This window comes from Dryas octopetala, chromosome 6, assembly GCF_963921425.1.
Source record: "Dryas octopetala chromosome 6, drDryOcto1.1, whole genome shotgun sequence".
In the NCBI taxonomy this organism is placed as follows: Eukaryota; Viridiplantae; Streptophyta; class Magnoliopsida; order Rosales; family Rosaceae; genus Dryas; species Dryas octopetala.
Genome location: NC_141371.1, coordinates 18,926,248 through 18,953,071, shown reverse-complemented (window position 1 = coordinate 18,953,071; position 26,824 = coordinate 18,926,248). Strand labels below are relative to the sequence as shown.

At 42.2% G+C, this 26,824-nt stretch overlaps 1 pseudogene; it reads right to left on the bottom strand.

Moving 5' to 3' along the window:
• Positions 1 to 21,806: 21,806 nt before the first annotated feature.
• On the bottom strand, positions 21,807 to 22,895 carry LOC147283052 (uncharacterized; annotated as a pseudogene).
• Between the last annotated feature and the right edge of the window lie 3,929 nt (positions 22,896 to 26,824).

The window sequence follows — 26,824 nt, the reverse complement described above, 5'->3', positions numbered from 1 at the left end:
AGAGAATGTTCTAGATAATGTTAGAGAGAGAGAGATCCTCTTTTAAAAAAAATCTGATTTTTAAACCCAATTTGTCAATTTTACGAAATTGCCCCTCGCTTTAAACGTCCATATCTCTCAAACCGTAACTCGGATCGGCGCGTGCTACGTGTCTATGAAATCGTGGGCTCGAAACCTATCCAACGGACCTAAAGTCAAAATCGAAAGCCCATTTATTTTAAAAGTCAACTTTTGGGTCAAGCCCAAATTTAAAAAAAAAATAAAAATAAAAATTTTAAATCCAAACCCTTTTTATTTTCCAAATAAATCCTAAAATCTTTAAAATACAATCCAACATCCTTTATAAACCTCTTAAAACATAGTTAAATAAAAATTTAAATTTCTAGTGGAAATTTGGGTCGGGTCGTTACACGTACTCTCGACCTTATCTGTTAAGACCAGGTAAAATCTAGAGGTTTGACACTAGCGTAACTTGCTAGGCTTCTCTAAATTCTTGATCAGACATGACCCTGCTCCCCGAGGAAGACAGTTATGTCAGACCGTGTGGTTTCTAAGTTTATTTTAATTTATTGTCGAGGAGGTTGATCAGATATGAACCTTACAACGTGACCAGGTCAGTGCATGGGGAAACTGAGGGAGTTCTGGCTCAGTACCCAACACTTGTATGCTCATGGACTGACCTTAGTCATCACGTTATTTGGTTACCGATGATATGGCCTCAATATTTATTAAGTTTATTTGATAACAACAATTAAACGGCGTTTCGTCTATAACCATAACTTAAATAAGTTGGGTTGAGGGTATACTTGTTGAAGACTTCCCACGGGCAGAGTCTCGGTACTACTAGACTTGCTAAGTAACAAGATTAAAAGAGTCTAATTAACAAGAGATTAATTTAACAAAATTTTAGCAGAAGTTTGACAGGGATCAAGAAATTACCTATGGAGCTCAAAAATAATTTTTTAAAACTTCACCAAAACCTAGCCTTCACACTACTAGAATCGAAGAGCTCGTCGCCACGATCGCGTGGGCTAAATCGAATCGTCGATCGGAGCTCCAGAACTCAAGATAAACTCAAAACAAGATTAAAGAACAGAGAAAAGATGAGAGAGAAGAGAGAAGCTCTCTCTTGGGAAGCGTGCGGCTGAATTGTAAGGGATCAGTTGAGGGGTGCGCCACTATTTATAGGGGAGAGAGAGTGAGTCAACTCGGTTGACTCAGCCGAGTTGACCGGGTTGACTCAAGTCAATCGTCACAACTTGGATTAATGAGGAAGTGACACGTGGCGCGTACCATGACACTTGGCTACACATGCAGCCATCAGATCTTGCTGCCATGCATCGATGGACGCTCCAGATCGTGCCACACGCGGCAGTCGAGGTGATAAATTTTAGTGGATTCTTCTGAAAATCATAACCGGGGCAGCTTGTGCATAGATTACTTTGACGGCACTGAAGCCAGAAGGTTCATGGATAATTGATGCTCTTGCAGTCGAGGTGAAGTCATGGTAGAAATCTCTATTAGTGATATGTTAATGAATTAAGATATCGTCTAAAAAGTTAACCGATATCTAAAATTTTACAATATCAGTTTTTATAAAAACTGATATTAAAATAGTGATGTCTATTAAAGTTTTTCTTGTAGTGGATGGAAACTTGTGGTGTATTTTACGCAACATTGGTAGACGCTACCTCCATATTCTAATGTGAACATCAAGGGCGGATCCACAGAGGGACAAAGGTGGTCACCTGACCACCCGCCCATAGAAAAAACCTTGCTAAGTTTGCCGCTTTGACCCCCCAGAACGACCACTGCGAGGCTGCGACTACCTGAGAGCGACCACCTGCCTGCCAGAAGAATCCCAATAAGTTTTTAAAGAAACAAGTTAAAAGTAGTCCACCAATTCAATACATGGGTAATTGTAATTGACCCCTCCCCTTCTCTCAGAGTCTCTCCCTCACTCTTTCATATTCTCTCCCAGACTCCCACCACAACTCTGAGTAACGACAACAGTCATATATAACACCCACTCCATCTGCCGCCCACCACCATATTCTCTCTCACTCTTTCATATTCACCACCCACCACTAAGGTTTAATTTTTACCTCTTTTAGTCTTTTTATTTTTTTATTTTTTAGTCTTTGATATTGAACTATATAGATCTTTCCTTCATATGATGGCGTGGAGTTTTTTTTAGGAAATATGATGGCTTGATTTTTATGGAGAAAGTGGCTTTACTGAGTTGATCTTCTTATTCATATGAGCTATGTACTATTTTTCCCTGTTCTACATTATAAGACAAATTGTCTGAAATAGACAATATAGTGCTTCCCGAATATTGTAATAATAGGTCTTCAATCTGATTATAGTATTTTGGTAATCTCTTATGATATTTTCATCCATAATTATAAATGCTTATATGGTCCATATACTGTGTGCACAACATTTTTTGATTATTTGATTATTTTTTGATATATGAAATTGAATCTTTGATTAATATATATGCATAAATGGTTATTAATTGATTATTTTGTGAATGCAATTGATTAATTTATATGGTTTTTATTTTGTTTATTGGTTGAATATATTATATATATAATGTGTTTTTAATTTTGTTGTATCGCTCGTTTTTAATGAAGCTATAATGCGCACATTTTTAGAATAAGAAAACTCGTCGTGAACAATTGTAGCTTCAATTGTTTTTTTCAACTCGACATTTATGGATGTCTATGGTGGTATTGCTCCTTTAATTAAAGTTAGAGTAGAAGTTAAGTCAAGAGCATACGCTTTCTGTGGTTTATGACTTTGTTTGAAATGGTTATGACCAAATTTTTTATTTTTTTTAGAATTTGGTGAGTATCAATCTATTTATTTTAAGTGGCTATAGCCAATCTATTTGTTTGCAATGACACTACAAGAAATGTGAGCAAAGTCCACCCTCATTGGTGGCATAGAATGAGGTGACAATTGGGTAATAGGGACTGAAGTGCCTTGATTTTAACAAAAATTGGTGGCAATTGGGCAAAAGGGACTAAAGTTTCCAATTTCAACCTCATTTTGTGCCACCAATGATGGGTGTGCTTTGCTCACATTTCTTGTAGTGTGAGTGGTAACTTATAACCAATTTATTTGTTTGAAATGACTTTAACCAATCTACTTGTCTGAAATGGTTATAACCAATCACTTTGGTTGAAATGTGCATAAATATTTGCACTGCACTTTGGCAAAAGACCATTAGTTAGAGGCTTTTTTTTTTTTGTGCGTTTGTTATCGTATTTATATTTTTCAATATTTATCTTATATATGTATATATATGAAAATATATCTCTTCTTTTAACTGATTTTACTGATTTGCAGTTGATATTTTAAACATGTTGATGTGCTTATCCATCTCTTTTCTTTTTATTTGTGGCTTCTCAATCTTTTATTCTTTTCTGTATTTGTTGTTCATTTTGGCAGATGTACGTACTTACGTACTCTTTTATTTTATTTCGTTTTATTTATCTATTTATTTCTTGTAGAAAGATTTATCTCCAAGAACAATTTTTCAAAGACCAAATCAGAATCACTCAAGAATCAAGGATGTAATGGAAGAAAATTTTCGAGAGGCTGCAGCAGGAGGAACGTGACAAGGTGAAGCAATCATATGTCGATCCTTCAAATGCAGAGGAACACAAAAACAGGTAACTGGATGTGCTAAGAGAATATGGTTGACTAAAGAAAGCTAGGACTCCTGTTCTGGTTCTATATTGGACAGCCATGTGGTGCTTCTGATTTTTTTGATTTATGCATAGGAATAAATTGAAAGTGGTAACGTCCTTTCAAGTTTTAGTAACTCACAACATTCTTGATCTGGAGTTACCACTTACTTGAACGTCCATTCAAGATGTGGTAACCCAACATCAAGTTTGTGGTAATATCGAAATTGGTCTATCTTCAGGACTTACCATTTTTTGATGCATCGATCAAGAAAGTGATAACTCCGATCAAGATTCTTGTAAGTCGTTACAACTATCTTGATCTTCAATACCTCTTACATCACCTTATATTCAACACTTGATAACTCTTGATCAATTGAAGCTTGTGATTGATTACAAAGAAAAGGAGGGGGCTGCGGGAGATAGAAGGAAAAATGGAGAGAGAGAGAGAGAGAGAGAGAGAGAGAGAGAAAAAAATTTGTAGAAATTTCTGGAGAGAGGAGAGAGAATGAGAGATTTGTTGTAAAAGTATGTAGAAATCTAGGGTTTTTGGAAGAGAGGAGGCAGAGAGAATATGATCAGTCATTCTTATTCATGTTATAAATATCCTTATATAGAAGTAGGGTTTACTAGGTTTTGTATATTTACTAGTATGCCCCTACAACTAATTACAGGGATAGCCACATATAACAATATATTTACAACACTCCCCCTTGGATATTCCATGTCATTAGTGTTGTCTCTACTATGCGCTTCTAAGTTGCCTCGTTAAAACCTTGCCAAGTAATAAAAACCCTGTGGGAACAAAAACAACCTTGGTCGAAGGAAAAAGAGTGCAACGCGCGTGAGTGTGGAGTAGTCACATCAGAACCTCGAAAGTAGGTGAAGTCATATCTTCTGGATCATAGGCAAATAGTATGTCTATGGGAGCGGGGTGCATTAGAGTTGCTACACCAAAACCTTGCCCGGTAAACCCAATGGGAGAAACCCGTGGTCGAAGGGAAAAGATGAGCAAATGCATATATATCAGATCAACACATCTTCAGGATATAGTATGAGTAGGGTGACCATGTCAAGATGTGCCTCATTAAAACCTTGCCAGGTAACAAAACCCAGTAAGACAAAATAACCCTAGACGAAGGACAAAAGAGTACACGATGGTCAAGCGAGTATGCTTCAGGATACTCCCCCTAATGTCGACTCCCCCTGAAGACTACATACTAGATAAATTAGCCAATCTATGCGAACCAATACCTCGAACATGCATCAAGAACGTGGACTTTGGTAGTGACTTGGTGAAGAGGTTTGCATGGTTGTCATGAGATCGGATCTACTTGACTTCAATCATCTGATGCTCTTGTTGCTGTTGATCGAAGAAGAACTTCGGTACAATATGCTTGGTGTTGTCTCCTTTGATGAAATTTGTCTTCATCTGCTCGATGCAAGCGGCATTATCCTCATAGATAATCGTTGGTTCATCAGTGGTGGAATTCAGCCCACACGTACTTCGAACATGTTTGGAAACTGCTCTCAGCCATATACATTCACGAACTGCTTCGTGAAGGGCTATAATCTCAGCATGATTCGAAGAGGTAGCAACAAGGGTCTGTTTCGTTGACCTCCAAGATATTGCTGTATTCCCAATGGTAAAGACATAACCAGTTTGAGAACGCGCCTTGTGCGGGTCTGATAGATACCCTGCGTCAGCATATCCAAAAGGCGGGCATCATTCCAAGGATCGAGGGGGTTCGATCCATTCCTTGATGCGTAGCTAGGGATAGAATAAGCCCATATCCGTCGTACCTCTAAGGTAGCGGAAAATGTCTTTTATGCTATTCCAGTGGCGGCGTGTTGGCGCAGAGCTATATCTAGCTAACAAGTTCACAGCGAATGAGATGTCCGGTCTAGTACATTGAGCCAAGTACAATAATGCGCCTATTGCACTTAGATATGGGACTTCTGGTGCCAATATCTCTTCGTTATCATCTACGGGACGAAACGGATCTTTCTTAGGATCTAGACTACGGACGATCATGGGCGTGCTAGAAGGTTTCGCTTTATCCTCATTAAAGCGCCTTAACATCTTCTGGATGTAATTCGATTGATGGACTAGAATTCCATCTGCACGGTGCTCGAGCTCCAGGCCGAGACAGAAATTCGTTCTCCCAAGATCTTTCATCTCGAATTCCAACTTCAGGTGTTTAGCGGTTTCCTTGATCTCTTCAGGAGTACCAATTAGATTCATGTCATCGACATAAACAGCTACAATAGCGAAACCAGAACTTGTTTTCTTAATAAACACGCAAGGGCATAGATCATTATTCACATATCCCATCCCGATCAAATACTCACTTAGACGGTTATACCACATCCGTCCGGATTGTTTCAATCCATAAAGTGAACGCCTCAAACGAATGGAGAGCGTGTTCCGTGGTCTGGAACTATTTGCATCGGGTATCTTAAGTCCTTCGGGAACTTTCATATATATCTCTGTATCAAGATCCCCATAGAGATAAGCAGTGACCACATCCATAAGCTGCATACTCAGTTTTTCGGAAACTACCAAACTGATAAGGTAGTGGAACGTTATGAGGTCCATTACGGGGGAATACTCTTCCTCGTAATCAATCCCAGGGCGTTGAGAAAATCTTTGCGCCACTAGACGAGCCTTGTATCTCACAATCTCGTTTTTCTCATTACGCTTCCTTACAAATACCCATTTAAATTCTACAGGTTTAACATGGGGAAGGTGTAGGAACGACAGGCCCAAACACCTTTCTCTTTGTCAAGGAATCTAATTCGACCTGGATTGCTTCTTTCCATTTTGGCCAGTCGTCTCGACGTTGACATTCATCAACGGAGTGAAGTTCGATGTCATTGCTAGTTATGATTTCGGTAGCTACCGCGAATACAAATATATCATCGATGATAATCTCGTTTCGATTCCAGAGCTCACTTAAGCATGCATAATTTATAGAGATCTCTATGTTCTCGGGAGTGGGTTCTAACGTTGGAGCGTCCCCCAACGCCGTCTCTTCTGGGACGGACCCATAATCCGGAACTATTTCGTGAGATGGATCGATTGAGATCGCGATGTCAAGGGGACTCATTTGTGCCAAATGTATCCTCTTCCGGGGATAAGAGTCCATCGAACCTAGTGGTCAACCTCACTTCTGGGCAGGGACATATGACTGGTTAGCCACTATTGTTGTACCTCGTCCATCTGGAACGACACGTCCTCCTGGGACGACACGTCCTCCTGGGACGACACGTCCTTCGGGAACGGATATCCTTGCAGGCACATTTGCAGCAGGTATATGTGATCTCGTCACTTTAGCTAGATCAGAGAATGCGTCTGGCATATTATGAGTTACACTTTGTAGATCTAGAATTCTCCGCACTTCACATCACATTGTGCGGTTCGGGGATCGAGATGAGACATAGTGGGGACATTCCACGTCAATTCACGTCGTTCTTCAGGAACGGTGACGTTCATATCTCCCCCTAACGGCGGGAAGACTGTCTCATCAAAGTGACAATCCGCAAATCTGGCGGTAAAGAGATCGCCTGTCAAGGGCTCTAAAAAGCGTATAATAGATGGAGATTCATAACCGACATATATGCCCATCCTTCGTTGAGGACCCATTTTGGTACGTTGTGGCGGTGCAACTGGCACATAAACTGCACACCCAAATATGCGTAAGTACGAAACGTCAGGTTCGTACCCAGTCACCAGCTGTAACGCAGAGTAAGGTTGGGTAGCTGTGAGACCCAAAATTTTCCAAATTTATTTTGGAATTTTTCTTTAATTTCTAGAATTTTTCTAGAAATTGTTGGGCGGAAAATCGTATTTTTCACCTTAAGCTTTAATTGTTTGACCAACTTTAACTAGAGTTTTGACCCAAGTTAGACCTTTAGAAGGTGGTACTTTTACTCACGAACCCAACAGAGCAAGTCTCGTATTATTCCGAGTCCGGGAGATTATTTTATGAATTTCCCAAAATTTCATTTTTAAAAGCATTTTATCTTAGTTTGTGGAGCTTGAAATTTTTGAAATTTTTCTAAAGGGCAAATTGTTAATTTGACCTCATAGTTAATTAGTACTAGTCGATACGAGTCCGTAGTATTTTTCGGGGTATTTTTCCGAGTCCCGAGCTATTTTTAATTAATTTTTAAAGTTGAGAAAAATAGGAAAAAGAAAAAGAAAATAGGAAATCACCAGATCGCGCCACGTGGCACGATCTGGAGCGTCCAACGATGCATGGCAGCAAGATCTAATGGCTGCATGTGTAGCCAAGTGTCAAAGCCTTCGCCACGTGTCAATTTCTCATTGGTCAAAGTTATGACGGTTGACTTGAGTCAACCCAGTCAACTCGGATGAGTCAACCGAGTTGACTCACTCACTCACGCTATAAATAGTGGCGTGAACCCCAGCTGATCCTCACAAATTCAGCCGCACGCTTCCCAAGAGAGAGCTTCTCTCTCCTCTCTCCTCCTTTCTCTCTCTTCTTCAATCTTGTTTTGAGTTTATCTTGAGTTCTGGAGCTCCGATCGACGATCCGATTTCCCCTACGCGATCGTGGCGACGAGCTCTTCAATTCAAGTAGTGTGAGGGCTATGTTTTGGTGAAGTTTTAAAAAAATCATTTCTGAGCTCTATAGGTAATTTCTTGATCCCTGTTGAATTTCTGCTAAAATTTTGTTAAATAAATCTCTTGTTAATTAGGCTATTTTAATCTTATTATTTAGCAAGTCTAGTAGTACCGAGACTCTGCTCGTGGGAAGTCTTCAACAGGTATACCCTTAACCCAGCTTATTTAATTTGCTGTTGTTTAAGTGGTGGTTATAGACGAAACGCCGTTTAACTGTTGTTATTAAATGAACTTAATAAATATTGAGGCCATATCAGTGGTAACCAAATAACGTGATGACTAAGGTCAGTCCATGAGCATACAAGCGTTGGGTACTGAGCCAGAGCTCCCACAGTTTCCCCATGCACTGACCTGGTCACGTTGTAAGGTTCATATCTGATCAACCTCCTCGACAATAAATTAAAATAAACTTAGAAACCACACGGTCTGACATGACTGTCTGCCTCGGGGAGCAGGGTCATGCCGGATCAAGAATTTAGAGAAGCCTAGCAAGTTACGCTAGTGCCAAACCTCTAAATTTTACCTGGTCTTAACAGGCAAGGCCGAGAGTACGTTTAGTACGTTCCTAATAGCTGTCGTCGGATTCGGATCTCCAGTTTCTCAACAGGTACAAGTGGGACCCAGACACAGGAAAGGGATCAGGCAAGGGACACACTTTGGTAAAGCAGGTAGGGGGAAGGTACCATATCTCGGTTATTGGATTTCCTGCCTATTTTCGTACTATATGTATATGAAAATGTCTTTCACAGAGAATGTGCATGATTTTTGTATGGCATATTTGTGTGATTTTCTGTGTGATACCTTGGACGACCTGAGAGTAACGGGCACGTGTTGTGACCTTGGGTTTCGATCCCCTAAACCTCCGGAGGGGTAAGTACGGACTGGTTAGTCGAATGTCCTTCTGGGGAGGCTAACCAATGTGGTATTACCAGGTAAATGGATACTCTCACCACAGTATCGAGGTGGTGGTTGAATTTCCGATATTGGCGGTTGGCCTGTATGTGATCGGTCGCAGGTATGTTTCCGAACTATGTCACGTGACAGGAAGGATTTTCACTGAAAAAGATGTATGAGCATGCAAAGGCTTTACTCACTGATTATTGGCATAATTATCTTGATCATTACTTGCTTTGGTTACAATATTATTGGTATTGATACCCTGTTTTTGGGTGTGCATTGCTTTTAAACTGTTTTCCTTGAAATCCTATATTTTCGAATATTGTTTCAAACCTAACCAGGATTTTCCCTCGAGGGGAAGCGATGAACGTATGTGACGCTTACCCCCTACTGTACTCTTGTGAGTGCAGATAATCCAGTTGTTGGAAACCAAGATTGAGGTCGTGGGTGTGGCACTTGTAGCTTGTCAGTTTCAGTCTTGCTATCTGGTTTAGATCCTTTCTTTGGATCCGTGGTGGTGTTTCTCTTTCATCCTCGTAGGTGGCATATCCCAATGGCTATCCATGAGTCCAATTTGTTGCACCACTTTGTTGAAGACTGAATCACTCTGGTGTGGGTTGGACTATCCTGACATATCTGTTTATCTACTGTTTTATTATGTAGCATTAGGGTTAGTGTATTTGAAACATATAACCCTCACGGGTTGGTACTCTTTACTGTTATTTATAATATGAGGCATTTTCAGTAATTTCTTCCGTTGTATTTTTACTACTCTGATCCAACCCGGGTTCTTCAATAAAAAGGGCTTAACTCGTTTTAGAAAGCTTGGGAATATAATACTCGGGGTAAGGGGTATTATAGTCTCAAGATCTTTAAGACGGGTGCCGCTGTGGTGTTCCCAGTTTCGGGGCGTCACAGTAAAAAGTGGTATCAGAGCGGTACGACCTATATAATAATAAATAAATAAATAAATAGATAACTTTGTAAGATTGTTAGTAGATTATTTTTACTAATATGCAGGATATGCCAACCCAGAGCCGATTCAGCAGATTCCTTCGAAGTTTCCAACCAAACACATTCTTCGATAAGTCTTTCCCTTGAAACACTTTTGTTCCTTGTATCATTTGTGTCAATCATTCCCTTATTTGTTTTCAGTCTTGCTGACAAGATGCCGCCCCGTTTCGATCGAACTAACAGTAATGCCAATAATCGGTTCGACCCGCAACAAATGGCTGAATTTATGCAGGCTTTCTTTGCTCAACAAGCTGGTAACCGTCTCACTCCCGCTGAACGTGAAGATAAGCGACGAGGCGAGTACTTAGATCGTTTCCTTAGGACTAAGCCGATGAAGTTTCACGGAAGTTCCGAACCCGATTTAGCTAAGAATTGGGTTACGCACATCGAGAAGAAGCTCGAGTCGATTAACGCACCAGATGAGTACAAGATCTGGCTAGCTACACATGTGTTTGAAGGCGAAGCTGACGGATGGTGGAGATGCATTAGGCACCGAGAAAATATTAACACTATGACTTGGGAAGGATTTAGGGAATTGTTCTACGACAGATATTTTCCCGAGCCACTGCAGATGACAAAGATGAAAGAATTCATGGATCTAGAGCAGGGAAACATGACTGTTTCTGAATACGTGGGAAAGTTTACTGAACTTGGACGTTTCGTCCCATCTACCATGAATGATGAGAAGGCAAAGACTGTCAGATTTCTGCAAGGTCTGAAGAACGGGATTCGCCAATACTTGGCAAGTCAAAGGTTTACAGTTTTCAAAGATGTGGTCAATGCTGCTTATGCTCAGGAGCAGGATTTCCTTGCAACTAGACAGAAAGGGGAAATTGCGAGGTCCGAGGGAACAAGACTAGGAAAAAGAAGAAATTTTCAGAGGGGAGGACCCTTCCGAAACCAAAGAAACTGGAAGAAGACTAGACTTCAAATTTGTTTCCAGTGTGGAGGTGAAGGCCACTACAGAAATGATTGTCCTACTAGAACACAGCAGAATGCCCCCAGGCCACAACCACAGATACAGGCTGCACCACAACCATTTAGAGCTCAACCATTGCAACATGCACCACCACAACTCAACAATCGTGGAGGACAAGGAAGAGGTGGCGGAGGAAGACCACAACCAGCTAGAGGAGGACGAGTTTTTGCAGTAAGAGCTAACCAGGAAGAAGCCCCACTTGACGGTACTATACTGCTCTTTAATACTGAAGTTAGAATTTTGTTTGATACGGGTGCTTCACATTCATTTGTCTCTGTTAGCTTTACTGAGAAATTAGGATTGCATGTCGAACCTTTAGCTGAAACCATCCACATGAGTACACCCATTGGAACAACAACCGAGGTAGATAGAATTTACCAATCTTGCCAACTAGTAGTCCAAGGCCGAGTCTTGACAGCAAACCTATACCCTTTGAACATGGATTACTACGACCTTATTCTAGGAATGGATTGGTTACAAGAAAATCAGGCACAGATCGATTGTGAGAAAAGAAAAGTGAAGGTAGTCACGAATAACAGAGAAGAGGTGATCATCCGATTGCACAAACCGCTACAACCCATCAACCCATTGCTGAGAGTTTGTTTCAAAAGCAAGAGAGTTATGCTATGCTATTCACTCATCATTTCCACACAAGCCAAGCAGAAGGAAGATAAACCAATACCAGTGGTAGACGAATACCCAGACGTTTTTCCAGAAGATCTGCCCGGAATCCCACCAACAAGAGAAGTAGAATTCAAGATTGAACTTGTACCAGGCACTCAACCTATTTCAATCCCGCCCTACCGCATGGCACCAGCCGAGATGGTGGAGCTGAAGAAGCAATTAGACGACTTGAAGGAGAAGGGCTTTATCAGAGAAAGTATATCACCATGGGGAGCCCCTGTTCTATTCGCCAAAAAGCATGATGGAACATTGCGACTCTGCATAGACTACCGGAAGCTGAACCAAGTCACAATAAAGAACAAGTATCCATTGCCGAGAATTGACGAGCTGTTTGATCAACTTAGTGGAGCGAAGTACTTCTCAAAGATTGATCTCAGATCCGGCTACCATCAACTCAGAGTTCGAGATGAAGACGTCCCAAAGACTGCTTTTCGTACCAGATACGGACATTATGAGTTCGTTGTGATGCCGTTTGGATTGACAAATGCACCTGCCGCATTCATGGACCTGATGAACCGAGCATTCCGTCCATACTTGGACAAATTTGTTATTGTCTTCATCGACGACATCCTGATTTACTCCAAGAGTAAGGAAGAGCATGAAGAGCATCTGAGAATTGTTCTACAGATATTACTTCAAAAGCAACTTTACGCCAAGAAGTCAAAATGTGAATTTTGGCTGAAAGAGGTACAGTTCCTTGGCCACATCATCTCAGAAAAAGGATTATCTCCTGATCCCAAGAAGATCGAAGCAGTTCTGAATTGGGAACAACCGAAGAGCATGACAGAAGTCCGTAGTTTTCTTGGATTAGCAGGTTATTACAGAAGGTTCGTAGAAGGTTTTTCCAAGATTGCTACCCCGATGACTCGATTACTCAGAAAAGGATTCAAGTTTGAATGGAACGAGAAGTGTGAAGAAGCATTCCAAGAGCTCAAGAAACGACTGACAACTGCCCCTGTGTTAGTCTTACCCAACAATGAAGATCCTTATGAAGTCTACACCGACGCGTCCATAATAGGAGTCGGATGTGTACTGATGCAGAATGGGCGAGTGATAGCCTATGCCTCAAGACAGTTGAAGGAATATGAAAAGAATTATCCAACTCATGATTTGGAGTTAGCCGCTGTTGTACACGCTCTAAAAATCTGGAGATGCTACTTGTATGGAGGTCGATTCACTGTTTTCTCAGATCACAAGAGCCTCAAGCATATATTCACTCAGAGAGATCTGAATTTGCGACAACGACGCTGGATGGAGTATCTTAAAGATTATGATTTTGAATTACAGTATCATCCAGGAAAAGCCAACAAAGTAGCTGATGCACTGAGCAGAAAGAAAAACACTCTAGCCAGTTTAATGATGGCTGAACGGGAGATCCTACAGACTTTGGATCAGTACAAAGTCAACATACTCCATGATGGAAGGATTGCAAGTATGCAGATTGAGCCCCAATTGGAGCAAGAATTAGTTCAAGAACAAGAAGGGGATCTAGAGATACAACAGAAAAAGAAGGAGGTATACTCAGGAGATGCACCTGGGGAATGGAAGGTACATTCTGATGGAAGTTTGAGATACAGAAGCTGAATAGTTGTGCCAAACAGGAAAGAAACAAGACAACGGATTCTGAATGAAGCTCATTCTACCAGTTTTTCTATGCACCCTGGAGGAACGAAAATGTACCAAGATTTGAAACGAAGATACTGGTGGAAAGGTATGAAAAGAGACGTGGCTGATTTTGTTAATCACTGTGTGACCTGTCAGCAAGTGAAAGCCGAACACCAGAAGCCGTCTGGATTGTTGCAACTGTTACCTACTCCAGAGTGGAAGTGGGATTGTGTTACTATGGATTTCATCACCGATCTGCCGAGAAATACAAAAGGGCACAATGGTATTTGGGTTATCGTGGACAGACTCACAAAGTCAGCTCATTTCTTGCCGGTCAAGATGAACTCACCCGTTGATTATTTTGCTGATCTCTATGTTGAATGGATTGTTCGATTGCATGGTATTCCGAAGACGATTATTTCAGATCGAGATCCCCGATTTACGTCTCGATTGTGGCGGAAGTTACAATCTGAATTAGGTACTCAGTTGAATCTTAGCAGTGCCTATCATCCGCAGACGGATGGGCAATCTGAAAGAGTTATTCAGATACTGGAAGATATGTTGCGAGCTTGTGTTCTAGATTTCAGAGGTAAGTGGAGTGAGTACTTACCGCTCGCCGAGTTCGTGTATAACAATAGTTATCAAAGCAGTATCAAGATGGCACCGTACGAAGCACTTTACGGAAGGCCGTGTCATTCGCCACTCTGTTGGGCCGATGTTGAGGACCGAGTTGTTCTGGGTCCTGAAGTGATTAAAGAAACGACCGAAAAGGTCAAGATAGTCAAGAAATGACTAGAAACCGCCCAGAGTAGGCAGAAATCGTACGCTGATCGAAGGAGGAAGCCTTTGGAATTTCAAGTTGAGGACTTGGTGTTTCTGAAAGTTAGCCCTTTGAAGGGTACATTTCGGTTTGGTATGCGAGGCAAGTTGGCACCCAGGTATATTGGACCGTTCAAGGTTTTGGAACGTGTCGGGAAAGTTGCTTACAGGTTGGAGTTGCCGCCTCAGTTAGCATACATACATAACGTATTCCATGTGTCCCAGTTGAAAAGAGTGTGCCTGACATCCCTCAAGTGATGCCTTGGATTGGTTTACCGCTCGAACCAAACGTGTCTTATGTGGAAGGACCTGTTTCTATTTTAGCTTACGAGACGAAACAACTCAGGAATAGGAAGGTACCACTTGTAAAAGTTCAGTGGCAGCGCCATGGAGTCGAGGAAGCGACATGGGAACTGGAATCCGACATGAGGAAGAGATACCCGCATCTCTTCAGTAAACTCAGGTAATCTCGAGGACGAGATTTTTTCTAAGTAGGGGAGGATGTGAGACCCAAAATTTTCCAAATTTATTTTGGAATTTTTCTTTAATTTCTAGAATTTTTCTAGAAATTGTTGGGCGGAAAATCGTATTTTTCACCTTAAGCTTTAATTGTTTGACCAACTTTAACTAGAGTTTTGACCCAAGTTAGACCTTTAGAAGGTGGTACTTTTACTCACGAACCCAACGGAGCAAGTCTCGTATTATTCCGAGTCCGGGAGATTATTTTATGAATTTCCCAAAATTTCATTTTTAAAAGCATTTTATCTTAGTTTGTGGAGCTTGAAATTTTTGAAATTTTTCTAAAGGGCAAATTGGTAATTTGACCTCATAGTTAATTAGTACTAGTCGATAAGAGTCCGTAGTATTTTTCGGGGTATTTTTCCGAGTCCCGAGCTATTTTTAATTAATTTTTGAAGTTGAGAAAAATAGGAAAAAGAAAAATAAAATAGGAAATCACCAGATCGCGCCACGTGAAACGCCTCAAACCTCGAGCCATGAAAATACTGAACATCAAACTGTTAAATCTGCTTTCTCTTACTTTTGAGCCATACACAACAACATAAGTAATTATAATTTTGTCAAAAACCTTTTAAACAAACCACTAAGTAAAAACAATTAAAAAATTTTCTCTGGGTCCCACTGCCTGGTCTTCTCCCCACTACTTCCTCAGCCTGCTTTACCTGCAAAACAACTACACCCACACTGCACCATATCCATGGTGCACCGAGTCAATCAAACAAATAACCCGGTAAGCTCACTAGAGCTCGTATAAGTGAAATGATGAAATAATTATCCTCAAATTGCATATTTGATAATGATCCACAATATAATAATAATAATCACTCCACCATTCTGGCCAATCAATTGCCAAATCATCAACTATTAACCTTAACCTCAATCATTCACATCCTCATTAATAACTTCAAAACACAACTATATGCCTATACCATTTCTCTAACTGATTCACGGTAATCAAATCCACTCATCATATTCCAAAATCTTTCGACAAATTATCAACATTCTCATCCTCAAGATTCAAGCCTAAACTTAACCATATCCTAGCAAACACTGCAGACAAGCAACCAAACAAACAAACAGACTATCTAGTTTCACTCACATCGCTCTTTGAGATCCTCCCAGCTTTAAAACTTCTTTCAAAAATCTCCTTTCAAAAACCATTTTTAAATCCCTTTAACCGTAGATCAAGCTCTGAACTGAATTTATCCTTGGAAACTGATATCTCGAAACACTTATTCTTATAATTCACATCATTCTCGTACCTGTACTATAGACAATGTCCTGGCCACAATCCCGCGCTCGGGCAGGCTCAAATCCTAGCCATAATCTCGCACATAGAGGTCATTCCGAACGAGCAGACTCGTATCCTGGCCACAATCTCGTACGGAGGGGTCTCTCCGTACAAGCAGGCTCATATCCTAGCCACAATCTCATACGGAGGGGTCTCTCCGTACGAGCAGGCTCGTATCCTAGCCACAATCTCGTACGGAGGGGTCTCTCCGCACAAGCAGGCTCATATCCTAGCCACAATCTCATACGGAGGGGTCTCTCCGTACGAGCAGGCTCGTATCCTAGCCACAATCTCGTACGGAGGGGTCTCTCCGTACAAGCAGGCTCATATCCTAGCCACAATCTCATACGTAGGGGTCTCTCCGTACAAGCAGGCTCATATCCTAGCCACAATCTCATACGGAGGGGTCTCTCCGTACGAGCAGGCTCGTATCCTAGCCACAATCTCGTACGGAGGGGTCTCTCCGTACAAGCAGGCTCGTATCCTAGCCACAATCTCATACGGAGGGGTCTCTCCGTACGAGCAGGCTCGTATCCTAGCCACAATCTCGTACGGAGGGGTCTCTCCGTACGAGCAGGCTCGTATCCTAGCCACAATCTCGTACGGAGGGGTCTCTCCGTACGAGCAGGCTCGTATCCTAGCCACAATCTCGTACGGAGGGGTCTCTCCGTACGAGCAGGCTCATCCAATCCGTACTCGCATTTCCAACTCACAACATTTTTCCAAAAATTTCTCTGAACTCTGCCGAATCCTTCCGAATTTGATCCCCGCTTATAAACCATCACTTGTCTGTCACTCGAAACATACTGACTTTTCCTCAATAATTAGTTTGATCATTTGTATGTAATAACTGCCTAATCATCAATCATTAACCTCGACTATAAATAATCCTTCTCTAATTTGGTGACTCTCCTCTAAGCAACGCTATAATTCCCAATTAATTCCTTCGCCTCAAATCCTCGTCAATTCATTCTCCTAATTCAAATCCTACCCTTCACAGTGGCATTGCTCGGATACCAAATCCGGCAGCATAACGGCATCAGGAATGATATTTCCTGAATCCGTATACCTGTTAAGACCAGACAACCAATATTTAAATATTCAGGTTTCACAATTTGGCCGTTCAATGACCGAAATGGGCGGTAACCACCACGCACGGTGGCTGCCCAGCCTCAAATTACACACAATACTCACCAACACGTAAACAGACCCTAGGGTTGGCCTCTAAGAGTCCTGGGAAGGCTGATTAACAAGAAAAACCACCTAACTCGCCGCCACAAGTGGCGGAGCCGTCGGTGGCAGCGGCGGCACAAACATAGAAATATCCAAATTCAACTCCAAACAATCCTAATTATATAATAGAACCTTCAATTGTACGTAAACATCACAAATTTGAGTCCGATTTCAAGATATTCAAAATAGACCTAAACCTTAAAATCGAATTTCTAAAATCTCAAAATTTAACATCAACACCTTAGGGGAAAGATTACCCGTACCTAGAGGATCGATTTTGTCAACTGGATCGAGGGCCAAATCTCGCCGGAAAAGCTCGAACTGGCCGGAGAAGCCGCCGGCCTGAAATTGCTCGATCTGCCACCGTGAGGGGTCGTCGGAGCTAGGGGAGGACGTGGCTGGACTCGCCGGGGCCTGGGGAAGAGAAACCAGGTGGTTCGGCGTCCCGTCGTCGCCGGAAAAAGGAGATCGCCGACGAGGGCCTCTCTCGGTCTTCGCGTCGATCCGTCGCGATGGTGGCTTAGGTTGGTGATCGACGGCCAGAGGGAGGAAGGGGGAGGGACGGCAAGGCTGGTGGGCCGAAAACCCAGCCCATCCGCCGCCGTACGCGCCGCCACGCGCCGGTGGCAGATCGGCGAGAGTGAGGGAGGGAGAGACACACGGGAGAGGGAGAGGGTCGGGGAGAGAGGAGAGAGAATCCCATAAAAATCTGGTTTTTGGGTTTTAAAACCCACTTTTGTAAAATTTACAAGTTTGCCCTTTACTTCAAATGCCCGTAACTTCCAAACCATAACTCCGATTGACGCGTGCCGCGTGTCTACGAACTCGTGAACTCGAGACCTTTCCAACGTGCCCAAAGTCAAAGATGAAAGTTCATTAGTTTTAAAAGTCAACTTTGGGTCATGTCGTTACACCACGTGGCACAATCTGGAGCGTCCAACGATGCATGGCAGCAAGATTTAATGGCTGCATGTGCAGCCAAGTGTCAAAGCCTTCGCCACGTGTCAATTTCTCATTGGTCAAAGTTATGACGGTTGACTTGAGTCAACCCAGTCAACTCGGATGAGTCAACCGAGTTGACTCACTCACTCACGCTATAAATAGTGGCGTGAACCCCAGCTGATCCTCACAAATTCAGCCGCACGCTTCCCAAGAGAGAGCTTCTCTCTCCTCTCTCCTCCTTTCTCTCTCTTCTTCAATCTTGTTTTGAGTTTATCTTGAGTTCTGGAGCTCCGATCGACGATCCGATTTCGCCTACGCGATCGTGGCGACGAGCTCTTCAATTCTAGTAGTGTGAAGGCTATGTTTTGGTGAAGTTTTAAAAAAATCATTTCTGAGCTCCATAGGTAATTTCTTGATCCCTGTCGAATTTCTGCTAAAATTTTGTTAAATAAATCTCTTGTTAATTAGGCTATTTTAATCTTATTATTTAGCAAGTCTAGTAGTACCGAGACTCTGCTCGTGGGAAGTCTTCAACAGGTATACCCTTAACCCAGCTTATTTAATTTGCTGTTGTTTAAGTGGTGGTTATAGACGAAACGTCGTTTAACTGTTGTTATTAAATGAACTTAATAAATATTGAGGCCATATCAGTGGTAACCAAATAACGTGATGACTAAGGTCAGTCCATGAGCATACAAGCGTTGGGTACTGAGCCAGAGCTCCCTCAGTTTCCCCATGCACTGACCTGGTCACGTTGTAAGGTTCATATCTGATCAACCTCCTCGACAATAAATTAAAATAAACTTAGAAACCACACGGTCTGACATGACTGTCTGCCTTGGGGAGCAGGGTCATGCCGGATCAAGAATTTAGAGAAGCCTAGCAAGTTACGCTAGTGCCAAACCTCTAAATTTTACCTGGTCTTAACAGACAAGGCCGAGAGTACGTTTAGTACGTTCCTAATAGCTGTCGTCGGATTCGGATCTCCAGTTTCTCAACAGGTACAAGTGGGACCCAGACACAGGAAAGGGATCAGGCAAGGGACACACTTTGGTAAAGCAGGTAGGGGGAAGGTACCATATCCCGGTTATTGGATTTCCTGCCTATTTTCGTACTATATGTATATGAAAATGTCTTTCACAGAGAATGTGCATGATTTTTGTATGGCATATTTGTGTGATTTTCTGTGTGATACCTTGGACGACCTGAGAGTAACGGGCACGTGTTGTGACCTTGGGTTTCGATCCCCTAAACCTCCGGAGGGGTAAGTACGGACTGGTTAGTCGAATGTCCTTCTGGGGAGGCTAACCAATGTGGTATTACCAGGTAAATGGATACTCTCACCACAGTATCGAGGTGGTGGTTGAATTTCCGATATTGGCGGTTGGCCTGTATGTGATCGGTCGCAGGTATGTTTCCGAACTATGTCACGTGACAGGAAGGATTTTCACTGAAAAAGATGTATGAGCATGCAAAGGCTTTACTCACTGATTATTGGCATAATTATCTTGATCATTACTGGCTTTGGTTATAATATTATTGGTATTGATACCCTGTTTTTGGGTGTGCATTGCTTTTAAACTGTTTTCCTTGAAATCCTATATTTTCGAATATTGTTTCAAACCTAACCAGGATTTTCCCTCGAGGGGAAGCGATGAACGTATGTGACGCTTACCCCTTACTGTACTCTTGTGAGTGCAAATAATCCAGTTGTTGGAAACCAAGATTGAGGTCGTGGGTGTGGCACTTGTAGCTTGTCAGTTTCAGTCTTGCTATCTGGTTTAGATCCTTTCTTTGGATCCGTGGTGGTGTTTCTCTTTCATCCTCGTAGGTGGCATATCCCAATGGCTATCCATGAGTCCAATTTGTTGCACCACTTTGTTGAAGACTGAATCACTCTGGCGTGGGTTGGACTATCCTGACATATCTGTTTATCTACTGTTTTATTATGTAGCATTAGGGTTAGTGTATTTGAAACATATAACCCTCACGGGTTGGTACTCTTTACTGTTATTTATAATATGAGGCATTTTCAGTAATTTCTTCCGTTGTATTTTTACTACTCTGATCCAACCCGGGTTCTTCAATAAAAAGGGCTTAACTCGTTTTAGAGAGCTTGGGAATATAATACTCGGGGTAAGGGGTATTATAGTCTCAAGATCTTTAAGACGGGTGCCGCTGTGGTGTTCCCAGTTTCGGGGCGTCACAGTAGGAGTGGGCCTCAACTGGACCAAATGGCTGCATGCAAGATTGCATAGCCCCACGCAGAAATTGGAAGCTTGGTGCGCATAACCAAGGTTCGTGCGATCATTTGTAATCTTTTAATGAACGCTTCTGCAAGACCATTCTGGGTGTGAACATGGGGAACTCGATGTTCAACATTAATCCCAAGGGACATGCAATAATCATCGAAAGTTTTCGATGTAAACTCTCCGGCATTATCAAGTCTTATGGACTTTATGGGATAATCTGGGTGGTGAGCCCTCAATTTAATGATCTGGGCGAGGAGTTTAGCAAAGGCAGCATTTCTTGTGGACAATAGTGTAACATGTGACCACCTTGTCGATGCATCAACCAAAACCATGAAATATTTAAATGGTCCGCATGGTGGTTGGATAGGTCCACAAATATCCCCTTGTATCCTTTGCAGGAAAAGGGCGGAGTCTTTACTAGTCTTTGCATATGATGGTCTAGTATTCAACTTTTCGAGTGAGCAGGCTTGGCATATTGTGTCACTAAACACAAGATCCTTATTAGTAAGGGGATGCCCGTGTGATGAATTGAGGATACGGCGCATCATACTTTGACCTGGGTGTCCCAACCGGTCATGCCATAGCAAGAAACTGCTCAACTTGGTTAACTTCTGGTTAACTATGTGATTTGCCTCAATCGATCTAATGGTGGTCATATAGAGACCGCTCGATAGACATTTCAATTTCTCCAATGTACGCTTCTTGCCATACAAATTGGAGGTTATGCAAAGATATTCCACTCCATTTTCCTCAGTGGTTTCAACGTGATAACCGTTGGCTCGAATATCCTTATAACTCAACAACGTTCTTCTGGAACTTGGAGAATATAAGGCCTCATTAATGGTAATTCAGTACCATTGGACAACATAAAAATGGGCTTTGCCATGGCCCTCTATCAGGTTGGATTGGCCTGATATGGTTGTCACAGAGGTATGAGTAAGCAATAAGTTTGAAAAATACTTCCGATCTTGAAGTATGGTGTGCGTAGTAGCCCTGTCTGCCAGACAACAAACTTCCCCACTAAACATGCTTATTCATAAATTTAATTCAATAGATCACATGTATGAAAATAACTTGATTGAATTAAATAATATTCGAGTATAACCAAATTTCCAAAACAAATAATCCAAATCATAAATCACCAAAATAATCCGAATAAGAAAAACATTATTCAGAAAATAAATACGGCACAAGCGCCGATCATATCCATGTCATCGAGTTTCTAATCCTCGAAGTGTCCAGTAGCAGCCTGGAAATCAGTGACCTCTAAGGTGGTATCCATAGGAAATGATCCCTCAACGAGATTGGTCTCTCGAGTTTCGCGACTAGCGTGATACTCATTTACAGCTTGCGCTGATGCACGGCAGGTGCGAGACCAGTGATCAGTTCTTCCACATCGGTAACATAGATTATTCTGATTCTGATTCTGATTTTGGTTCTGATTCTGGTGGCGACGGGCCGGACCAGTGTTCCTCTCATTTCGAGTTCTTGGGGCCGAGGGACCGCGGTTCCTACCACGTGGGCCTTGGCCACTAGAATTCGGGTTTCGTGGGCCATGACCGCGTGGGCCTTGGCCGCGTTGGCCTCGATCATATGGGCCATTCCTCTGAGAACCTTTCCTTCCATTTCTCGGGCGGTCGGACTTCGTGCCCTTTCCATGACCTCGGTATCCTCTATCGCGGTTTGAATTGCGATGAGCAACAGCATTTGCTTCAGGCAATGGTGCTGCTTTAGTACCGACAGGTCGGGCTTAATCATTTCTCATTAATAAGTTGTTGTTCTTTTCAGCGAGCAACAGAGTAGTGATCAATGCCGAGAACTTGGTAAAATTCATCACCCTGTATTGTTGCTGCAGGACCAAACAGGAGGCAGGGAAGGTGGAGAAAGTCTTCTCCAATAGGTCAGCTTCGGTGAGCTCCTCCCCACAAAATTTGAGGAGTGACCGGATCCGGCAGATTTTCGAATTATACTCATTCACGGATTTGAAATCCTGGAAATGGATGTTCTGCCAGTCATGTCTTGCTTCAGGCAAGAAAATGGTCTTTTGATGGTCAAACCGCTCTTCCAGAGCAACCCAAAGAGCTCGTGGATCCTCTTCAGCGAGGTACTCAACTTGAAGTGCTTCCTCCATATGCTTCCTAATGAAGATCATGGCACTTGCCTTAAGAGATTCTGCGACAACATTGTCTGCATTGATTGTCGATCTCATCTTCTTGGCAGTCAAATGAAGCTTAATATCTTGAGTCCACTTTAGATAGTTTCTTCCGGAAACTTCCAAAGCGACGAAATCAAGCTTGTTGAGATTTGACATTCTTTGGTTGAAAGGAACAAATAATCATGATTAGTGCTTCGGGCAATAATATCCATAAACAATAAATAAGAACTTCAAGTTCTATAGCATGGTATAGACATGTAAAATCTACTGGTTTTATCATGTATGGTGAAATTATAAAGGAAACTTCAGGTTCCTTATATGGCATTATTGAAGCTACAGGTTCAATATTTATGTATGAACTACTGGTTCATTAATTACCTGCAATTTCTACACATATATTCTAGTGCAAAAATTTAAACAAGTAAAATATTCATATACCCAAGTAGAACAGAAAAATATCACAAAATTATTTGAATAAAAGTTTCTGGCATTTAGGATATATATATTAAACGGTTTGCATACTAACAATAAACTATCAGCAGCACAGTGGTTAAGGTGCACTCTTGGTACCCAAGAGGTCCTGGGTTCAAACCCCAGGCATGACAAGAATTAACATCTCCTTTTTACAAAGTTTCAGGAGGCTCGCCATGTGTCAACGTGGGAGTGGCAGCGACGTGGCGCTGACGTGGCGCCTGCATGGTGCTGATGTGGCAGCGACGTGGCACTGACGTGGCAGCGGCTTGGCTGCCTGCGTGGCGGACACGTGGCAGCTGACGTGGCGGGCCTGGGCTGCCTGCGTGGCAGCTCGCGTGGCGTCCACGTGGCAGCGGCTGCAAGGTGGGCCTGCTGAGCTGCCAGCGTGGCGGTGACGTGGCACCTGCGTGGCGGGCCTACTGGGCTGCCAGAATGGGAGTGACGTGGCACCTGCGTGGCGGGCCTATAGGGCTGCCAGCGTGGGAGGCCTGCTGGGCCTGCGAGGCTGCTGGGCTGCACTGGCCTGCTGGGCTGGGCCGCGCTGCACTGCTGGGTTGCGCTGCGCTTCTGCTCTGCTGGGCTGCGCTGCTGAGCTGCAGTAAGGCCTGCTGGGCTCCGCCTCTGGGCTGCTGCAAGACCTGCTGGGCTGCGCCTTTGCAAGGCAGCAAGGCCTGCTGGGCTGCTGCATGGCTACAAGGCCTGCTGGGCTGCAAGGCAGCAGCAAGGCTGGTGGGCTGCTGCTGGCAGCAAGGCCTGCTGCGAGGCGCGAGGCTGTGAGCGAGGCACAAGGCGCTGCGCTGCGCGCGAGGGCTGCCTACTGGCAGCGAGGCCTGCTGTGCGCGCGAGGGGCTGGCAGCGAAACATTGCTGCGCGCACGAGGGCTGCTGCTGCTGGCAGCGAAGCGCGAGGCAGCAGAGAGGCTGCTGCTGGCAGCGTGCGTGGGTGAGGGGGCTGGCCGCGCGGGGTGGTTTCCGATCACCCCAATAAATTTCCTCCTTTTTATTATTTAATCATTCAACCCAAATACATGTATAAAATATATGTAATCCCAAATAAATCAATCACATAAATTTAGGGTTCATGCTTCATGGAGGATTTTTCAATCAATCAAAGGTTTTAAAACATAAACATAAAATTGTTTTATAAAACCTACTTGGTTGAAGAACAAATTGAAGGATGATCCTCTTTCGTTTATCGATCCACAATCCACAATCCAAAGAGCTTCTCGTGCTTGATTGATTGAAGAACGGATTGAATGATGATCCTCTTTTGTTTGGCGATCCACAATCCAAAGAGCTTTTCGTGCTGATAACGTGTTGTAAAAGTATGTAGAAATCTAGGGTTTTTGGAAGAGAGGAGGCAGAGAGAATATGATCAGTCATTCTTATTCATGTTATAAATATCCTTATATAGAAGTAGGGTTTACTAGGTTTTGTATATTTACTAGTATGCCCCTACAACTAATTACAGGGATAGCCACATATAACAATATATTTACAACAAGATTTTAGAAATCAAAATGGGTTTTTAAAACCCTTGAGTGCAATTTTACACAATTGCCCCACACTTGTACGATCCGTAACTCCTAAACCGTAACTCGGATCAACGCATGCTATATGTCTATGAAATCGCGGGCTCGAGACCTTTGTAACGAGCCCAGAGTCAAAATCAAAAGCCCATTAGTTTTAAAAGTCAACTTTTGGGTCAATTTCAATTTAAAATAGAAATTAAAAATTAAACCAAAACTTTTTTATTTTAAAAATAAATCCCCAAAATGATCCAAATAAATTTTTAAAATATTTAAAATAAATTTTTGAAAAAATACGAGGTCTCACAATTCAATTTCTAACTACGCCTCTAAATGACCATTACGAATAAAAATTTAAATTTATCGTGAAATTTGGGTCGGGTCATTGCATTGGGGGTTGGAAAATCAAACCTCTTGTCCAGGTTCACCAAGAACGAGCTCAACCTTGAATCCAAGTCCACCATTGGGGTTGAGTTCGCCACTAGAAGCATTCGCGTCAATGATAAGGTCGTTAAGGCCCAAATTTGAGACTTTGCTGGCCAAGAAAGGTTTGGATTCACATTCTTTCTTTTAAACTTTTGGGGAGAAGAAGTAGGAGGAGGAGGAGGAGGAGGAGGAGGTAGGGGTGGGGTTGGGTAATTTGCAGACACAAAGAAGGGGAAGAAAGAAGAAAAACAAAAGGAAGGAGAAGAAAGAAGAAGAAAAAAAAAGGAAGAAGAAGAAAGAAAAAAAAAAAAGGAAGAAGAAGACAGAAAAAAAAGGGAAGAAGAAGAAAGATTAGACTCTATAGACCACGTTGACACCTAGCCATAGTTCATGGCCCCCAAACCAAATATAATTTAGTCTCGAACCTATTCAGTTTTGATTACAATACAGTATGGTCTCTTCTCTTAACTAATATAATTATATATGTGACTCTGATGCTCTGGTCAAAGACTTTGAGAGTCTTTCTTATCCAGGGACATCTCCTTCTTTACGGAAGATGAGAGATTCTATGTTGCAGACTTACATGCCTCCATATGTGTCTTAATGCACCCAACGTACATAAGTAACTCATGTTTGATTGCGTTTTTCTATTTTGTGCGGTCAAAGTACAATGAGCACACACACAAGACATCGGTGGTGTTTCAGGTCTAAGGACTAAACAATATCTATCATAACCACAAAACTCATATTTGACATGTCGTAAAGCTCCATCTAGGATTCTCTATTTTTTTAGTTCAGTGGATGTGTCTCCAAGCACTCACCTACATACTTGCTCTAGTGTCTTTACATTGTGGCATGAGACTCACCAACCCATAGTAAACAAGCGTATGTGCTAGTCTTGACTTATTAGAATGTTAATATCCAATTAGCATTCCCTTCATCAACTAGGAACATTTAGGAACCTAATTATCCGATAACATGAGTCTCAATGGCCTCCGAGCTCATCGTGTTTCTTTTATTAGATTTTCATGGACGCATTCATTCACTTACACGATGATCCTAGAGTTCCAGTGTAGTGAATAATGCTTGCACCCTATTAATGTGTAATACACAATAATTGAAATATCTCTTGAGTCACTTCAACCAAACCGCTTTGGTTAACCAATTGTCATTGGTTTTAGGACATATTTCCAACACAAACATCCTCAATTGCGAGCCAAAACACAACGGTTGCTGACATTTTACTAATGAACTTTCCTCTGCGTGCTTCAAGTTTCTGGTGTCAAAGCTCCCAGTCTGTCCATGGCCTGTGAACTTGCAGAGGCATGATAAACAAAGAACATAATTACCTACCTCAAGTTCAAATTCAAGCACATTTTCAAATTCAAATTATTCAAGTTTGAATAACAATTCATATTCGAATTCAAACTCATGTGCCTCATCTAATCCTTCATGATTCAAGGGTTGTATTTTGATTTTCAGTTGTAACTTACTGATGTACATGAACACTATATATAGAAGCATAATTGGCCTTCTACAGCAAGGGCTTTCAGTCACAATTTACTCTATTATTATTTCATGTTTATTATAATTGTCCGTTATTACATATATTAAGTGGAATATTTTTCTAAGTTGCACTGATACGTTATGAGATAAA